The sequence below is a fragment of the Protopterus annectens genome, chromosome 10.part0, assembly GCF_019279795.1.
Source record: "Protopterus annectens isolate FY-2018-M chromosome 10.part0, PAN1.0, whole genome shotgun sequence".
Classification (NCBI taxonomy): Eukaryota; Metazoa; Chordata; order Ceratodontiformes; family Protopteridae; genus Protopterus; species Protopterus annectens.
Window position 1 is genome coordinate 1,236,751,021 of NC_056744.1, and position 17,006 is coordinate 1,236,768,026.

Consider the following 17,006-nt stretch of genomic DNA (forward strand, 5'->3'; position numbering starts at 1 on the left):
GCCTCCACCAGGGAAATCTATCTGCATTGTGTGCCATGTGCATGTGCCTCTCCCTCCACCTCTCCCAGGATAAACACACCCCTCCACCCTGCCAGTGACTCAGATGCTCAAGTAGCTAATCAAACCGGGTCACCTGTGTCATAGTCATAGCTGTATCCCTCTACACCCTGGCATTGACTGCTTTGGGTATTTTTAGTGCCACGCAGCATGGTGTCTGATGTGATCATGCTTTGAGTTATCATTGCTGAAGAAGAGAAGGCTTGATATAAGCATGCACTGGATAGTCATTGCCATACAGGAACAGACCTGATATATAGCTGGGGCAGGGCAAAGTAGTTAGATCCCTAGGAGCTTGGGGTGAGGGTGCCTAATCAACATTTCATGTTATGGTAGTGCAATCCCTAACTTTTCAGGACATCCCTGATTTTGCATCATATTTTTCCTGTCCGTCATAAAATAATTGATTTTCATGGTAAAGCACTGGAAATTACAGTCAGTCAGTAATGCCAGATATCAGATTTTCATGCTTGTTATTATTCAGAAAATGCATGTTTATGCAAAACATGCTGTTAGATTAATTTGTTAAGTGAATTAGAGTATTTTTTTTTAATTGTCCCTGATTTTGTTTTTTCTCCTCCACATTATTTTTGGCTTTGACCAGAATTATTAAGCAAAGGAGCTGAGAGGTATTGGTCTAATCCAAGTATGAGCAACACCTTAATATTCTTTTTCAATTAGGTTTACTTCTGCCAGATGATACTTAACAGAAATGTTGTGCCCCAGGTAGAGTAATTTACATTGTTCCCAGAATTCCTACTTTGTCACCCACTTGGTCATATTTTCTAAATCCTGCTTTACACTCTTCACTCCTTTCCATTTCTAGCAGATATGTCTGAAATAGACACTGATGTATACTGGATACAGGATGGACTTCTGTGGTACTTCACTAGTCACTTTTCTTACTCCTGACAATATGTCTCATCACTACAGTCTATACCATGCCCATCAACTACACAGCAGTGCATTTTCTCAACATCTGTCCTACCTCCAATTTCTGCAGCCTTCATTTTGTCAATAGAAGCAAAAGTCATACTGATGTCCAGGTAGACCACCTCTACTAATACTGCCTTGTTATTTTCTCTTTTATCTCATTCGTAAAACTGGATTAAGTTAGCCTAGCAGAGTGTTCTCACCATGATCCTGTGTCAGTTTTGGCAGCTGTGTGGCACAGGGGAATAAAGCAGCCATGACTGTAATCCATATTACCAGGGTGACCACTACCACCAGCTTGACCATCCAAGGGGGAGGCAGGATTATGGTTTTGGTGTACTGCATTCACATTTGAGCAAGTGAAGGTGTCTAGGTGCTGAAACAAGCAAGGACCAGGGATGTGGGTTTGGTGCTTCCAAGCTGTACAGAGTAGCTTTCACTGGCATATGAGTAGGAGCACACACACACACACACACACACACACACACACACACACACACACACACACACACACACACACACACACACACACACACACACATGGGGAGGGGGAATTGTAGGCCTTAATTTTTACATTACAACCATGTCAGCTGTCAAGAGGTTTGGGTTTGAAATAACTATCATCCTTTCACCATCTAGAACACATGGATGATTTGTGATATACAAGATGCAGCTGGATAGTTACCTGACCTCTGGACAATTAGGGTCCATTCTTAAACAGAGATGGTCTTGATCTGTGGAAGAGCGAGAAAATAAAACATTTAGGCTTTTGCATCAATGACTATGCCAGCTAAAGTATGGACCAGAGCATGACAGTAAAAGGGCAGAGTGGAGAATATTGATAACAAAACACTTTCATAATTGTCTGCATTACAGCTGTCTGGATATTGTTTCTGGTTCCTCTCACCTAGCCAGTCTGAATGTATGGCAACTGAGAAATCTAAAATGGTCCTGGGTTTGTTATTGTTTTGGAGATTGTTGTTTTCTATAGAATCAGTAAATTTTTATCTTAGGATGTCTCCATGAATTTTCCTCTGGTTTTTATTAGGATAACATGCACATAGCTGCCTTGATTTTTTTTATATTCTTCCTCCCAAATGCCTAGTTTAAGGGTACCACTCTTCCCTCCTTCCTTCCATTCCTCAAGCTCTACACTAACTAGTGATCTCTTGACCTGCATCTGACATACAAGACATTCTCTGTCCCAGCCCTAAGGGACCTACTGCGCATCAGTAAATCAAACAGCACTGCAAACTGTCGGTCCAGGGATCCAAACCTCCTTTGCAACATTAACAGAATGCTGTGGAGAGACATGTATATCTTGCACAAGATACTTCTGATCTGGACAGAATCTTCATCCATTTAAAACAAAGCTCACCCCTGTCACTAATTCTGTGTAACTTGGCTCTGTGGATGGCAAATAGGAAATTTACCCCAGGCTCACATTCTTCCCCCACTCTACTAATGGACAGAGACAGCTACTGAATGATATATATCACACTTGGGGCCTTATAAACATCTATGCTACCATCCCACTTACTATCACTTTCTGTAATATGAATCTAACCCATGAAAGGGTAAAGGTAATTGAACTTGTCCCTGCTTAACACAGCTCACAAGGGCAGATAAACTAGTACTAACCTATGAGTCCATGAATCTACTTCCTTCATATGTCATATACATCAGGACCATGGAAGATAGCCTGACTGGTATAAATGCCTGTTCATCTCTTAGTATAGCAAATTCTTTTTCCATTTCCTACCTTTATAGTCTAATGTTTTTCTAAAAAAATGCTATTTGATTGATCCTCACTCTTTTCCAGCAACCCATGCTGTCTTCATCTTCCTTTGTGAAAACTAAGAGGAAGTTATTTATTCATTGCCTCTGTTTCCCTGTTTTCTGTGGTCTTCACATCCTTACTTGGCTTTCCCAGAACATTCCTTCCCTTCCTCCTTCCTGCATTATTTATTTACTTAGTATTTATAAGTGTTCATTTGTTGTGCTAACTCCATGTCACCATGACTATTTGCTGCCATAATCTCTGCGGTTGCCCTTTTCCTAGTCTTATTGTTTATTTACATTATTTACCAGTTCCACTAACTATTCCCCATAGCCTATGTTTTCCTTGTATGAACAATACAAAATGCATCAATAATTACCGATGCTCCACCAAGTCTGCTCATTTAATAGATTAGCTCTTTCATTCATACACTTGAGATGAACAGCATCAGATTAAAACAATTCTCAAAGTGAATTTAAATGGTAAAATCTTCCTGATCATGTGATTAAAATGATCCAATGTCATGTAAGTTTATTATGGCATTTTCTCAGGCTCTGGGGTAGGGTCAGGGCTTTATACATCTTCACCACTGAACCAAGCATATGTTCACAGATTTCTAAATATCTCAATGTTACATTAATTTGCTGTTCGTTCTACTACTGGGAGTGAAAAATTCAAAACATTACAATAAAAATAAACCATAAAAGATTCTCGCACCATTTTATTTCCTTACTCTAAAAATTGATTGGTGGCTGTTAGAAGTATTTGCCTGTACATATTCACCTACACCCTTTCCAGCATCTCATGTGGATATATTTGCATTATATACAAAATGGCAGGTAATGGTTTGCAGTATACCATTGACTACGACTCACTGTGTTGTCTACAGAAAGACTTTGTGAAGATATTCAGATTTTGTTAATGGTTGCTTGTAAATATATTTCGATTTTTTTAATGGTTGCATCATGGTCATTACACTCAGATCTTATCAAATGTCTTCTTAATGATTTTCAGACTAATTCATCAGTGTGACTGAGTTTCTAAGGCACTCCAGTAGGTACTTACCTTTGCATTAATGTGTTTTTTGCCTACTGTCTCTTCTGATGAAAATAGTCCTCCTTCACCTATAAATTTCATGTACAATGAGCCTATTCTAGACATTGTTATATACAAACATGAAGGTGTGGCATTTGCCTCTGCAGCTGTCAGAAGGCATAGATCAAGGACCATCATGTCTTGTGTTGTAATATGTATTAATGCCTCAGTATACCCATATGAGGAATTTATTTTATTTATTTATTTATTTATTTGCAGTTTGTTTACCAGGATAGTCCACTGGGCCACAAGGAACCCATTTTCAATGGAGTCCTGAGGAGAAAAGCTCCAGTAATTACAAGTATAATACGTTTCAGAATTACAAGATTATAGGATAACAATTCTTACAAATTTTACAAAACAGTTAATTAGACATTAGAAACAGAATACATGGTAATAATAGTTACAATAAATTAGCCTGTGAAAAATTCCATTATATACAAATTAAGGTAGTAAAAAAAGAATGCAAATTCCTTCTGGGGATTATTGGCTAAAGGAGGTTATTAGTAGATATGATTGGGTAAAGCAACAATTATAGTAGGATGTTATGTAGGAAGAGAGCTATTAGTAGATATGTTAGGTAGAGAGAGGTAGAGAATTGCAACTCAATGTCAGTTTATCGTGTATAACACGTTTTAAAGAAATACACAGGCGCACACATTCATTTTTATTTATACACACAAATATGTGTATGTATACATGTCTATAGAAATGTTAGCCATTTCATGTTAGGTTACCACAACTTACAGGTACAGTTACCTTTCACCTTCTACACCTGCACATTTTTCGATTTTCTTTCAAACAAACAACATAGCTTTTGTTTAGAATACAACACAACACAATAAGAGCACTTTGGATTCTCATCAATGAAGTTCTTCTAGGCATGAATAAAGGACAGATGATAGTCACCATTTAATTGCCTTCTCCAAAGCATGTGATTTAGTGGATCACAAAATTCTTTTAAACCACTTACTTGAAATAGAAATTAGCCCAGATATCATTCGATTGTTCTAGGACTATCTGTCTGACTGACGCTTTAGTTTCAAAGTCAAGTCCTCACACTTTCTGTAATCCAGTCTCAAAAAAGCTGCCCCACAGCACTCATTTCTTGCCCCACCTCTTCTTCTCTGTCTTTGTCAATAAACTTCCCTTTACCTCTCTTACCTTCCTCTGCTACTTTATGGACATCAGTTGATTTCCACTCAAATCAGTCCTCAGAGCACTCCAAAAGAACATCATGCTGATTTCCTGTCCCTTATGCAATGGATTAAAAACAAAACCTTACTATTTAACTATCCAAACAGAAGATCCATAAAACCCATTCTCAGCTACAAGTATTTAGTCTTAACAATACTGCCTTAGAAAATACTAGCCCTTTTAAATACTAAGGTCTGTGGATAAACCAATCTTTCAGCTTCGCTCTCCACTTCAATAAAAGTAGAAAAAATGTTAACTTGTTGCTATTCTGAGCAAATGAACTGTCCCCATTTCTATCCAGTTCATCCAGATTAGCCATTAGTGAAGGCATCCTCCTCAATAAACTGGTGTGTGCTACCCCCCCCCCCACGGTAATATTTACATTAAAGACACAAGCCCTGCACATATAATCACCAATAAAATCTCCAGGTTCTTCACTCTCTGCCCTCATCACAAACACCATTGCAAAACCCTAGGAAAGCAAAATGGCTCCTGATCAAGCAAATAACAGACTTTCTATTATGTTCCCAGCTATTCACATATATATGCAATCAATAATTCTCATTCTTAGTAGCTAAATTGATACAACAGTTCCCATCCAAAACCTCAGGAATCATGATCATTTGGCTTGCATACTACGACCCCCCCAAAAAACATAATGTGCATGGCACAGATCACTGATTTTCTGTTCCCAGACCCAAGCTCTGGGAATATACTCCTCCTATCTCAGAGCAATATTAACATACTGAGTTTTCCAGACACAACTAAAACCCCCATCTTTTAAAGCTTACTAAATGCCAGTGCTATGTCCCAGATCATATTATATAAGCATACTACATCCTGTCACTGTCTAATAATTGTTTTATTCTCTATATCACACTAATTGTATATCACACTTACCTTAAGATTTTAATCTCTTCTATACAGCGCATATAACTTTTCCATAATGTACAAGCTCACTTTAACTTCAATCACCTTTTTCATTTAAAGAATTTCTCATACAGAATGCTCGACTATACCTTATTGTTTCATTATTAGGTACTGAGAATTACTCTAATCTTGTTGTACACATTGTATTGTATTGTACTGTAGTGTCTCTCTCTCTCTCTCTCTATATATATATATATATATATATATACAAATGCTCATAAGTAATTACTAGGCTACTACCCTGCAGGCATTTTTAAACCTTGCCAGTTTCCCTTTTTGTGCTCAAAATAACCTATCCTATTTGGTTATAGATTTTTCTTTCCCACCCCGTGTCAATAATTATATATTACCCCAATAAGAATAACTGGGATCATATCACAGACAAAACTGAGAGGATTCATACATGGGAAAAAGCATTTGGGAGCTGCCTCAGTCCATTAGTAGTACAGGGCAGCAGCCTGGGGTAAATGTTCTGTTTCCCATCCATAGACATAAGTTGCCCTTGAAAATGGCTAGGGATGAACTTTCTTTCATATGGATGGAAAATCGGTTCCACATCAGCAGCATCCTCTGCAGAATATACTTGTACTTCCAAACCATTCTGTTGATATTGCAGAAGAGGTTTAGATCCATAAAGAAAATATTTCTAATGGCATTTGACTTGCTGATGTGCCTTAAATCCATCAGCAATGGGTCAGAGGAAGCCTTGTATGCCAGACACTGGTCAACTCTTAGCAGTCAGTAGGATGCTAAGTATAGTGACTGGGCTTTGAGTCAGTCCATGTAGAACATGTTGTTTAGGCCTTGTATCCGTTCTTAGTGGGGTATATCTGTGGATGTTCTAGTTGTTGCATGTGTCTGAAAAGATAATACCAAACTGGCATTATATTCATTGACTGGCCTAATGAGTGCTGAGTACAGGGGAACAATGTCATTCCTATATATAAATACAGTCTCATTGTTTATAAGCTGTGCAGTGTAGAAGGACATTATTACAACAATAGACACATGTTGGTCAAAAGTTAGGTCACTCTTCACATACGTTCCCAAATCCCAAACAACTGGGTCAACTCTAAGGGGCATATTGTCAATGTGGTAGCTCCCTGTTTCCCAAAGGATACAATAATACATTTTTGACATTTAGTTTCAGACCATGATTTTGACACTGATCATTTATTTGAGACAAACCTTGCAGGATGGCTAATTCATTTGTGGATTCTGTGACTGTTCCTAGCTTACAGTCATCTGCAAACATAAGCAACCAATACAATTTGGTATTGTCTTTTACTTCAGAAAAGTTGATTCCAAACAAGAAAGGTCTCAGTACAGAACCCTGGGGGACTCCACTGGTGACAGATCACTTTATGGAAGTTACTTAACCTATTTTGGTAATTTGCATCCTCTCTGTGGACCATTTGGCAATCCAGCAGGTGACATAGGGGTATATTGTATACTTTAAATGTATTGCTGTACATTGTCTGGGCTGAGACAGAAAATGGTCCTTTGTGATCACAGCATTAACTCAGTTAACAAACTCAAATAAATAAATAAAAAATATATCTAGCTACTTTAAGAGTTTACAAAATGTTCACATATGAAATGGTTCAGTTCATTTACTGTGATGTATATAAGTAAGTAATGTAGTGTTGTCATCTGTGTAAATACCGAGGTTCATTTTAGTGTACATACAATTTGAACCTATTTTGCTACATGCCAAAAGCACCTATCTGTTCCTTACATTTTTCCTGCTGTTGCACCCTCCCGGTGTGTTCTGTTCTCTTTCAACTTAACATGAATAGAAACTGCATTTTTGTCAATCTATGCAATAAAATTCAAATTACAAATTACAAAGGTTTTAGATTAAATGCTCTCAATGGATATAGAACTATATGATAAATATTCACCATTTTACACCCAAGCCTGTAAGGGAAATAACACATTTGGAAGAGAAGGATTAACAAGCAAAAAGTGTTCAGTTCAGCTAGCATAGAAAGTCCAAGTTTAAAGCATATACTGCTTTGTTGACTGATGTTTTCCTCTGAAGTCTTGGAATTTGTTTACCATTTGTGCTTGCATTTATTACCTGGATTACTGGGTTGAGGCAATCTGCTTCTTTTAGAATCATTCAAATAAAACGGTGCTTTTATTTAAAAATGACAAGTTGTACGCGTATTCTTGTGGAAATGGTTAGCAGTTGCCTCCCTATGGTCTGTTCTTATTAAAAGTATTACACAGAAACCTGCATAGTTTCAGTTTCAATGTGCAATTCATTCAGTGGAGTAAGAGTACAACCATAAGTGTTTTCACAAGTGCCAGATAATTTCTTATTCATCAGATGCAAGTTCTGTAGCACCATCTTGAGCAATAAAACTGATCCAGCCCTCATATTTGAATGAAACAGTTTTATAAGGGTTAGGCAATAAAATATAAGGTTTAGATAGTTAATTAATGTTCATTTTAAGTCTTCCCTGAAAAGAGGCTGCCAGCCTAGTGGGACTAACCCAGTCAACAAAGGATAAATAAATAAATACATGTTCTCTTGTTTCCAATACATAGTGTGTTCTGCCCATGAGTCATTATTGGCCATTGCTAAGCATATGATTTGTACATATTTTCTTTTTTATCTCTCATTTTGGAGTCAGCACTGGAAATTAAATTGTCTCAAGACCCTGATCTTTCTTTTTTTCCCCATCCTGCCCTTTGCATTAATCTTTCTGCTCCTGTTCTATATTTCTAACCATATCATCCATGCTGCAGAATGTTAGCTCCATAAGTCCTTGACAGTAGCGTTCCTTCATCACTGCCTCTCCCCCATGCTTGATTTAATATAACTCTCCCTACCTGATGCAGATGGAAGTGGCCTTTTGAGGCCTGGTTTGTCACAGTATTCCAAGCCTGAGTTTCTTAGCTTATACTTTAACAGTCTGACCTAATTTTACAAATACTTCTCACAGTATTATGTTTTGTGTTCACTTAATTCTGGCATTCAGTAACTTAACATTATGGAAACGTTAGGGGTAAATGTCCTTTAATTGATGAATATTGCACAGCTGATACTGACCATTCATTGCAGCAGCATTAGATGTGTTTGGTATTTGTGAAGGTTACATTTATACATATGAGTTATTTTCAAAGAAAGCACAATCAGCAGTTAGTCCTCCACTACATTCAATAACTCTGATGAATTTCCACTTGATGTACAACTACTGATGCTGTTTCACTTATTAAGCGTGATTATTATAACTGTTCACTTAATGTTAATTACTGTATGCCTGTATGCTACTGTTGTGCCTCATTACTGTAATCCTGTTCAGTTCTTTTTTCCTGGGGCTCAGGTCATGACTGAAAAGGCTATGTTACCAGTTCACTCACCTGGTTACAAATTTAAATAAATAAATAAATAGATAAATAAATAAAATTTATCATGAAAGAAAATATGGTGAATTTTAATTAACTACACTTTAGTGGATTTTCTCATGGTATTTATAGCACAAGAAAAGTTGTTGAATTTTGCTTCTAATGACAGGTATCATTTAACACTTAAGTGGTATTTTAACAAATTTGAAAAAACAAGTGTGTGAGTAAACCCCACCGCTTACTTGTAAATGCTAAGTCTTAGATTGTACAACTACAGGGAAAAGGAAACATTACATGTAAGTCTGAATCATTGCCAGAATTGTAATAGAAACTCAACAGCAATGATCTTCTATCTGAAACAATGACTGGCAAGGCACAACTTGTGACTGATGAGTTATAACCTCATTGACTTTGCACTCTACAGCTAGTGGGGAAGACAAATGTAAATTAATTTTTTAGTTCAGTTTAATACTATAATGCCCGTTTAACATAATATGGATATTGCCAATTACTATTTGACTATTATTCCTTCACAACTGACATGCTTCTGAAAGAAAACCAGGGTTCACATCAAAATGTCATATGGATGCATGGGTAACATGGCAACTTACACAATGAAGGCATATCAGATGAGTACCAGTTAGTGAACCAAATGCACTGAGGCAGCAATGCAAACTTCTGCTCTACTGTTCCACCTGCTAGGCTTAACATGCCTAAAGAATTCCTTGATGCATAATCACTCTCTCATATGTACAACATGCCATCACGGATGATTGGCTCACAGACTAAATGCATTGCTTGTTTTTATCTATAAGTTTGAATTTCACTCTCTGAACATCCCACTAGCATTCTTACTATTGCAAGTGACATTTGTCTCATGGTATTACTCCTATTGTCCTAAATTCCATTTTGCCTGTATTTAGAGGTCTTTATACCTTATCTAGGACTCTCTTGCGGACATTTGGGCATGATGTCAGATCCTGTAAGGCCATGCAGGAGAGTAAAGGCATGTATCTACAAAGTTGCCATGTGGACATGTATGTCAGCTACAAGCACAGTTTGTATTCTGTTCTGGACAATAGTCCACCAGGCCATAATAAAGGCCATGCTTTAAGCAGCAAAGTCTTCATCCTCCTCCTCCTGAGGTGCTGGAGCTGGTATACAAACAAGTTACCTCTTCTGCCCAGCTAGCTTATCTTATACCTGAGCTGTTTTTTGAACCCAGTGACCTAATCTGAACACAGTACTATGCTCCCATAGGTAGGTAACTTTGCCTGAATGTTTTGCTGAAATACAGCCAGGAGTACTATTTATATTTCTTTACCCCCTTTAATGTAAATCTAATGAAGCATTATTGACAAGTGGTTACTTGTTAAAATTTATTGGAAAAAGTTCATTTTAAGAGGTATTTAAAAATAATTACAGTGAGTTTGAATTTCTTTTTCTTACTTCTCAAAGAGTAGTAGCTAACAATAATATATCAGTGCTGCATGTAGGACAATGACTGAGTATAATATTGAAACAAGACATTTCAATGAAATGGTTTGACCTCGTATTCTGAATGTAGTGGGCATTGCTGTGAAATGAGATTATGTGCATTAATGAAAAGCCTTTACTTGGAACCAGAGCAAAAAGAAACACAAAATAGCAAAATGAAAATAAATACTCTGGATATTCCTGGCCATTGTTGATGCAGTAAAAATACAGTTTTATTTTAGATAACCTACAAACAATGACTATTAAGTTGGGAAGTATGCAGTGATCTCATTTAGACACACATTTCACACAAAAGTTGTTGTACAGAATTAGAAAAGTCACTGTTGTAATGCTAAATAATAGATATAACAATGTAGGGAGGGTCCAGAAAAGCTTGAATGCAAGCTTCCCCCATATTTAACTTGATCTTATTTCCTAACCATACCTCAGCATTTATGTAATACTTAAGTGTTATGTGTAAATATTCACAGTATTAAGGTCTGCATTCTGCATCAGTAATTTGAAGCATATATACACAAATGCAGTAGTTTCATCCCAGGTAGTACACTTCTCCCTTTATCTACATCTTTTGGACTACTAAAGTGTCATGCGGTTCAGGTCAGTGCAAATATAAAAAGTAATCAAACAGCATACATTCCACAGCCAGTTACTGACATGCTGTCTTTAGTATTAACTAAGTTTTTTTGTTTGCATCAAATTTCTGCCATTGAACTAGTCAAATGTCTTTTGATCAGTGCATGAATTGATTCAGTCTGCAGATAATAGAAAAGGCTAGATAGACAATGATTTTAAAATATCTCAAAAAGAAAGTGGTGGGGTGTAAGCACATCACACAAGAACTTTAAATTAAACTGTAACCATGAATAGTTCAGAGTCCTCACTGGATCTCACTACACCAATAACAGACTCGGCAATGTTATACAGTTGAATTGTTCAGACTTGGATATAAAAATCACATAGCCACACATTAGCAATAAATTCTCCATTTGACAGCACATTTGTATCAGTCACTAAAATAATAGCTGCATAATGATCATGTTCAACAAAATCCATATTTGTTTAATCACAAAGCTAGCAAAATTTCATATGAGATACAAAAGGTTAAACCATGCGAGACAGAGAAATTTGATGACCTTACAGTAAGACAAACCACCTTTCTTGTTAGTTGTTAAGGACTCTGCATGTTAAAATCGGAATGGTTCCTGTTGTCAGTATCCAGAATTCAGGATATGGTGCACTCCTTTTAGTAGCTGTGCTGGTTACAGAATATGTTCACATGCATCTGGAATGAGTCTACTTCACTGGAATTCCAATGAACCAGAGCAGTGTCCAATTGTCAACTTGAATCTGTGAAATCTGGCCATGGCTCAAATCATATCCAGCTACAGGTACACCAGTAATTACAATAATAATAACCGAGGCACTAATGACACTGTCCTGGGAATAAAACAGGACATGACAAAGGTTAATAAACATTTTACTGCACAGCTTCAATAGACAGGTAGCCTTCCTGGTGCTGTCTGGCAGTATGGATACATTTGTCTCTATTAGTTCCCTCAAATGCTATATTCGTTGTCCATGTGGTATAGCTATTCTTAACTTACCAGAGTTCATCTGTCAGGACAATGAGAAGACTTTCCTATACACTTAACACATCTGTCCAATTCAGCAGTGCATTTCACAGTACCATAGAAGTACAGAATATTCATAGTACACTACAAAGCTAGTCATCTAGACTATCCTGTTTTATTCATTAAGGGGGCTGCATACTGCAAACCTTTGATTCATCTGGTAGCATACAAAAACATATAACAGGGTACAATATGCCCATTGCAGCAGTGATAGAGATCCTTGCTATACTACTCAGGGAATAGTGGGCACTCTTGTGCTTGGCAATGCTAACTAGGACGAGTATCCATTTCTTAAAATACACTGCCCGCCCAAACAACACGCTAGCCTTCCTGAGTATGCCACTCAAAACAAAGTGAATGTTTTTTTTAGCACTTTATTATGTGTGCAACAAGTAAAGCATTTAGTGCATGCTGACTGCTGCACTCCAGGGAGTTCAGTGTGCATATTTCAAGACCCAAAAGCTTCGTTTAATGTAAGTTTTCCATTTTAAAAGAGGAAAAAGAGATGCAATGCCTGGCTGAGTCAAGGTCATTGAGTTCTGTGTTTTGCTGCAATGACTTTTATTTTATTTAATATAAACACCTGTAATTCATCACTCCTTCCACTGGTTTTACTGACAGGGTATTTGCAACACTTAGTTAATTTTCTAACTTAGTGTTCTGACTTAGTCTTAGTCTCATGAATCCGCGGTGGTGCAGTGGTAGTGTTGTTGCCTCACAGCAAGAAGTTCTCTCGTTCGATTCTTGGCTAGAGTGTGGGGAGTTCCTTCTGTGTGGAGTCTGCATGTCCTCCCCGCGGTTGGTTGGGCGTTCGAAAGACATGCGTAAATGGGCGTGCCTTTGCTGAAGGTTGAACGTTGAGCTGGTACCTCTGTGTTCGTGAAAATCTACTGCCAATCATTAGTGGACGGGAGTTCAGCTGTGGCGACCCCTAACCCGAAAGACAAACAACAACAGTGTTCTGACTTAGTCTTAAGAGAGAAGCTTTGTGGTGTAGCTATAAAGTTCAGACTGCATTGCACAGACATTTTTAACAAAATTTGATCTGTATTGTACTGCAATCCTCTAAATTGTCCATAAATATGATGTGTGTGTGTGTGTGTGTGTGTGTGTGTGTGTGTGTGTGTGTGTGTGTGTGCGTGTGTGCGTGTGTGTGTGTGTGTGTGGGTGTGTGTGTGTGTGTGTGTGTGTGTGTGTGTGTGTGTGTGTGTGTGTGTGTGTGTGTGTGTGTGTGTGTGTGCGTGTGTGTGCGTGTGTGTGTGTGTGTGTGTGTGTGTGTGTGTGTGTGTGTGTGTGTGTGTGTGTGGGCATGCACGTATGTGTGTGTCTTATTGTAGAGAATTGTAGACTAATATCTCATCCAAGATCAGTTGCATGGAGTGGCTTTTCCATGATCCTGAAGAGGATAAAGTACAATCAGAACAAAATCAATAAATTAAAGTGTTTAAGGAAGTTCAAATAATGCTGTACATCTTGCCAGAAAAAAATCTCAGAAGAATCTAAATGCAATGATTATAATGCTACACATGCAGGACAAGCCTGACATGTTTTAAAAGCTAGATGAACCAGATGACAGAAAGCAGTATAGCCAACCAATTAACTTGATGACTAAAGCCTTTGATGTTTTTTTTTGAACCTCTGATGATAATCAATAAAGTGTGTGATGTTAAAACTACCCACATAACCACTTTAGTATTGAAAGTATTGGGCACATGCGCTACTGCTGAATCAGTTTACATCACCACAGGCTGCGATTTCCAAGGATCTATCAACAAAAACAATGATCTTCTTTATTAATTGTTACCTGGACTAGATAGCTGACATCATCTGCCCTCTGGAAAGTAGGTGAGACATATATAGATTGGAGAATGTGGAGAAGGATGTCAACGTCAATCAGAAGCATGTCATGATTATGTAAGAACACATTATTTAAAATCATATATATGTATGTGTGTCCTGATATGTACACTATTTTAAATAAGTTACTTCTGTAGGAAGGACTTAAACATGCAAGTGATTCATCACAGTCTTGAACAGCAAATCCTGGCAGACTTCTAAATGACAGCAAGACACTCCTTCCTCCATTTCCTTTTATTTTGCCCATACACATATAGAAGTAGGTATCTCTTTTGAATACACATTCTTTACTCTGTTTAATAATGCCTGAAGTCTGTTTAAATTTAATTCATTAAGCATTTTCGTTTCTGTCTGTTTTTAGGCTGATTTCAAGGAATTTTCGTACCAATTATTTGCCTGTGAGTGACTTAGACAAGTAAAACTGCGTTCACTTGTAAGTATATACATTTCTAATATTAAAATACTTCAGTACAAGAACAGCAGTGTTTCTTTTTATTTTTTTCAGCTTGTTGGTTCTGTAGAGATGGAATCCATATACCATGGGAATTTAATACATTTTAGTGTTCATGCTCACTGGATATGCAGGAGTAACCTCAATTTAATTGAATTGTGAATGTAACACATTTCAGAAACTTTGTCCACTCATAAGCAGAGTCAAGTGTCAGCACTTTAGGGCAGACACATGTTAGAAATTTAATCCAGATAAACACATACACATGTTAAATGCACTCCCAGTCAGGGAATGCCAGCTGATGAGGTGCCACTGGTCAGCAGATGTAGTTCCCTTGTACTGGTGGCAATTGCAGTTCTATAAGACTAGGCAGTATCATTACATGTTTTATTTGCTGAAGTGGAGATTGACCAAGGAAAGGGAAGAGGAAAGAACCAGTGTCTGACAATGGTAACAGATTACATTTCTTAGTGTCCGCGTGATCTCAGTGTTAGTATAAAGAAGTAGCCATTGGTGTTTGGTCTTGGGCAGGGTCATTGTCTGTAGAGTGATGGGAATTATCTGTGATCTGTTGACTGGTAAACTTTTGGTTTGCTTTTCTATATTAAGATGCACAGACACATTTAGCACATGTATAGTTTAGTTAATTATAATATGGTGCCATCAGGTGTTCTTGAAGATATATATATATATATATATATATATATATATATATATATATATATATGTATATATATATATATATATAGATATATACATACACACACACACACACACACACACACACACACACACACACACACACATACATACCGATTTAACACACATACAGGTGACTTAGCTGCAATTTGATGCCATCAGGTGTTGAAGCCGCAAAGATTGCTTTTATGTGATTTCAAGAGCACACAAATAGTAAAGTCGCATCTCTATTGATATATGATTGTTTATTATATGCAGTGTCTTCATACCAGTTACTTTTTGTTAACCCACCGATAACGTATTAAACTGAGGCCTGATACTGAAAGTGAAAAGTGGACTGTGGTGAGCATAATGTGTCCTCAGGTTTGGGAGAACAATATTAAATTACTTCTGTCACCTCCTTCCCAGCATCTCTATTCTTGTCTGTCTCATTCTGTAGCTCTGCTTCAATGGTGAAGTTATTCAGTCTACTGACCATTTTCAATACATTTTGTCTCATGAGTATGCTTATTGAGTGAACAGAATGCTATACTGCATCCCACAACTATAGTAACTATGTCATAGAACACCATATTGAAAACGTTGACTATTGCATCTACATATACTAACTGCACAACAATACAGCACTTGTTAATTGTATCATTTTAGTTCAGCCATTAGACAACTGCATTCTATTTAAGCAGGGTCTTTTAAAAAATTACACATGGGAGGTATTATACACAGTCAGTAATTGATCATGCATGTAGCTCTTGTGAGACTGTGACTGTAATCTAGTGAGTGCGCGCGTGTGTGTGTGTGTGTGTGTGTGTGTGTGTGTGTGTGTGTGTGTGTGTGTGTGTGTGTGTGTGTGTGTGTGTATAGACAGATATATATGTGTGTTTCTGGATATATATATATATATATATATATATATATATATATATATATATATGTTTACTATCATAATCTTGAAGCAGACTGGGTTGAATGATTGTATCATCAGCTCACTTCTGTTATGATTTTTACTGTACAGTGATAAATATCAAATTATCTAATTTATTTATTTTTATTGACTGAGTTAGCCATCCTAGGCATGTGGCAATGTTATGATTTTTACTGTACAGTGATAGATATCGAATTATCTCATTTATTTATTTTTGTTGACTGAGTTAGCCATCCTAGGCATGGTCAGTTTTCAGAGGCAGCTCAAGGTTATATGCTTACTGACTAGGTGAAGTTTTGCCAGGACACCAGAGAAATTCCCCCAATCTTTTTGATAACAGCTGTTGGATATTTAACATCCACCACAAGTACCAACAGAGCTGGCAGGTGTGACGTTTTCATATCTTATCCACAGGACATCATCTCCCACCTTATTCTGCACTATAGTGTCATTAGTGGAAAATGAATTCAAGTACCTGTTATAAGAATAGAATCTTCCCAGAATGAAAGGCAAGTCTGAAATCCTGCTGAAATTCTGATGATCATTACTTACAATCCTCCAACAATGAGACTCTGAGTGTAAACATGAAGAATGTATACC

The 17,006-nt window shown here is 37.2% G+C and overlaps 1 protein-coding gene across 3 annotated transcripts in view; it reads left to right on the forward strand.

Moving 5' to 3' along the window:
* The window catches only part of TNR (tenascin R), a 5,843,683-nt gene that overhangs the window by 3,548,396 nt on the left and 2,278,281 nt on the right, over positions 1-17,006 (forward strand). For all 3 annotated transcript variants that reach the window (XM_044085960.1, XM_044085961.1, XM_044085962.1), the window contains exon 8: positions 14,696-14,767. The gene's annotated coding sequence lies outside the window, so the exon portion shown is untranslated. The remainder of the gene's footprint in view (positions 1-14,695; positions 14,768-17,006) is intronic.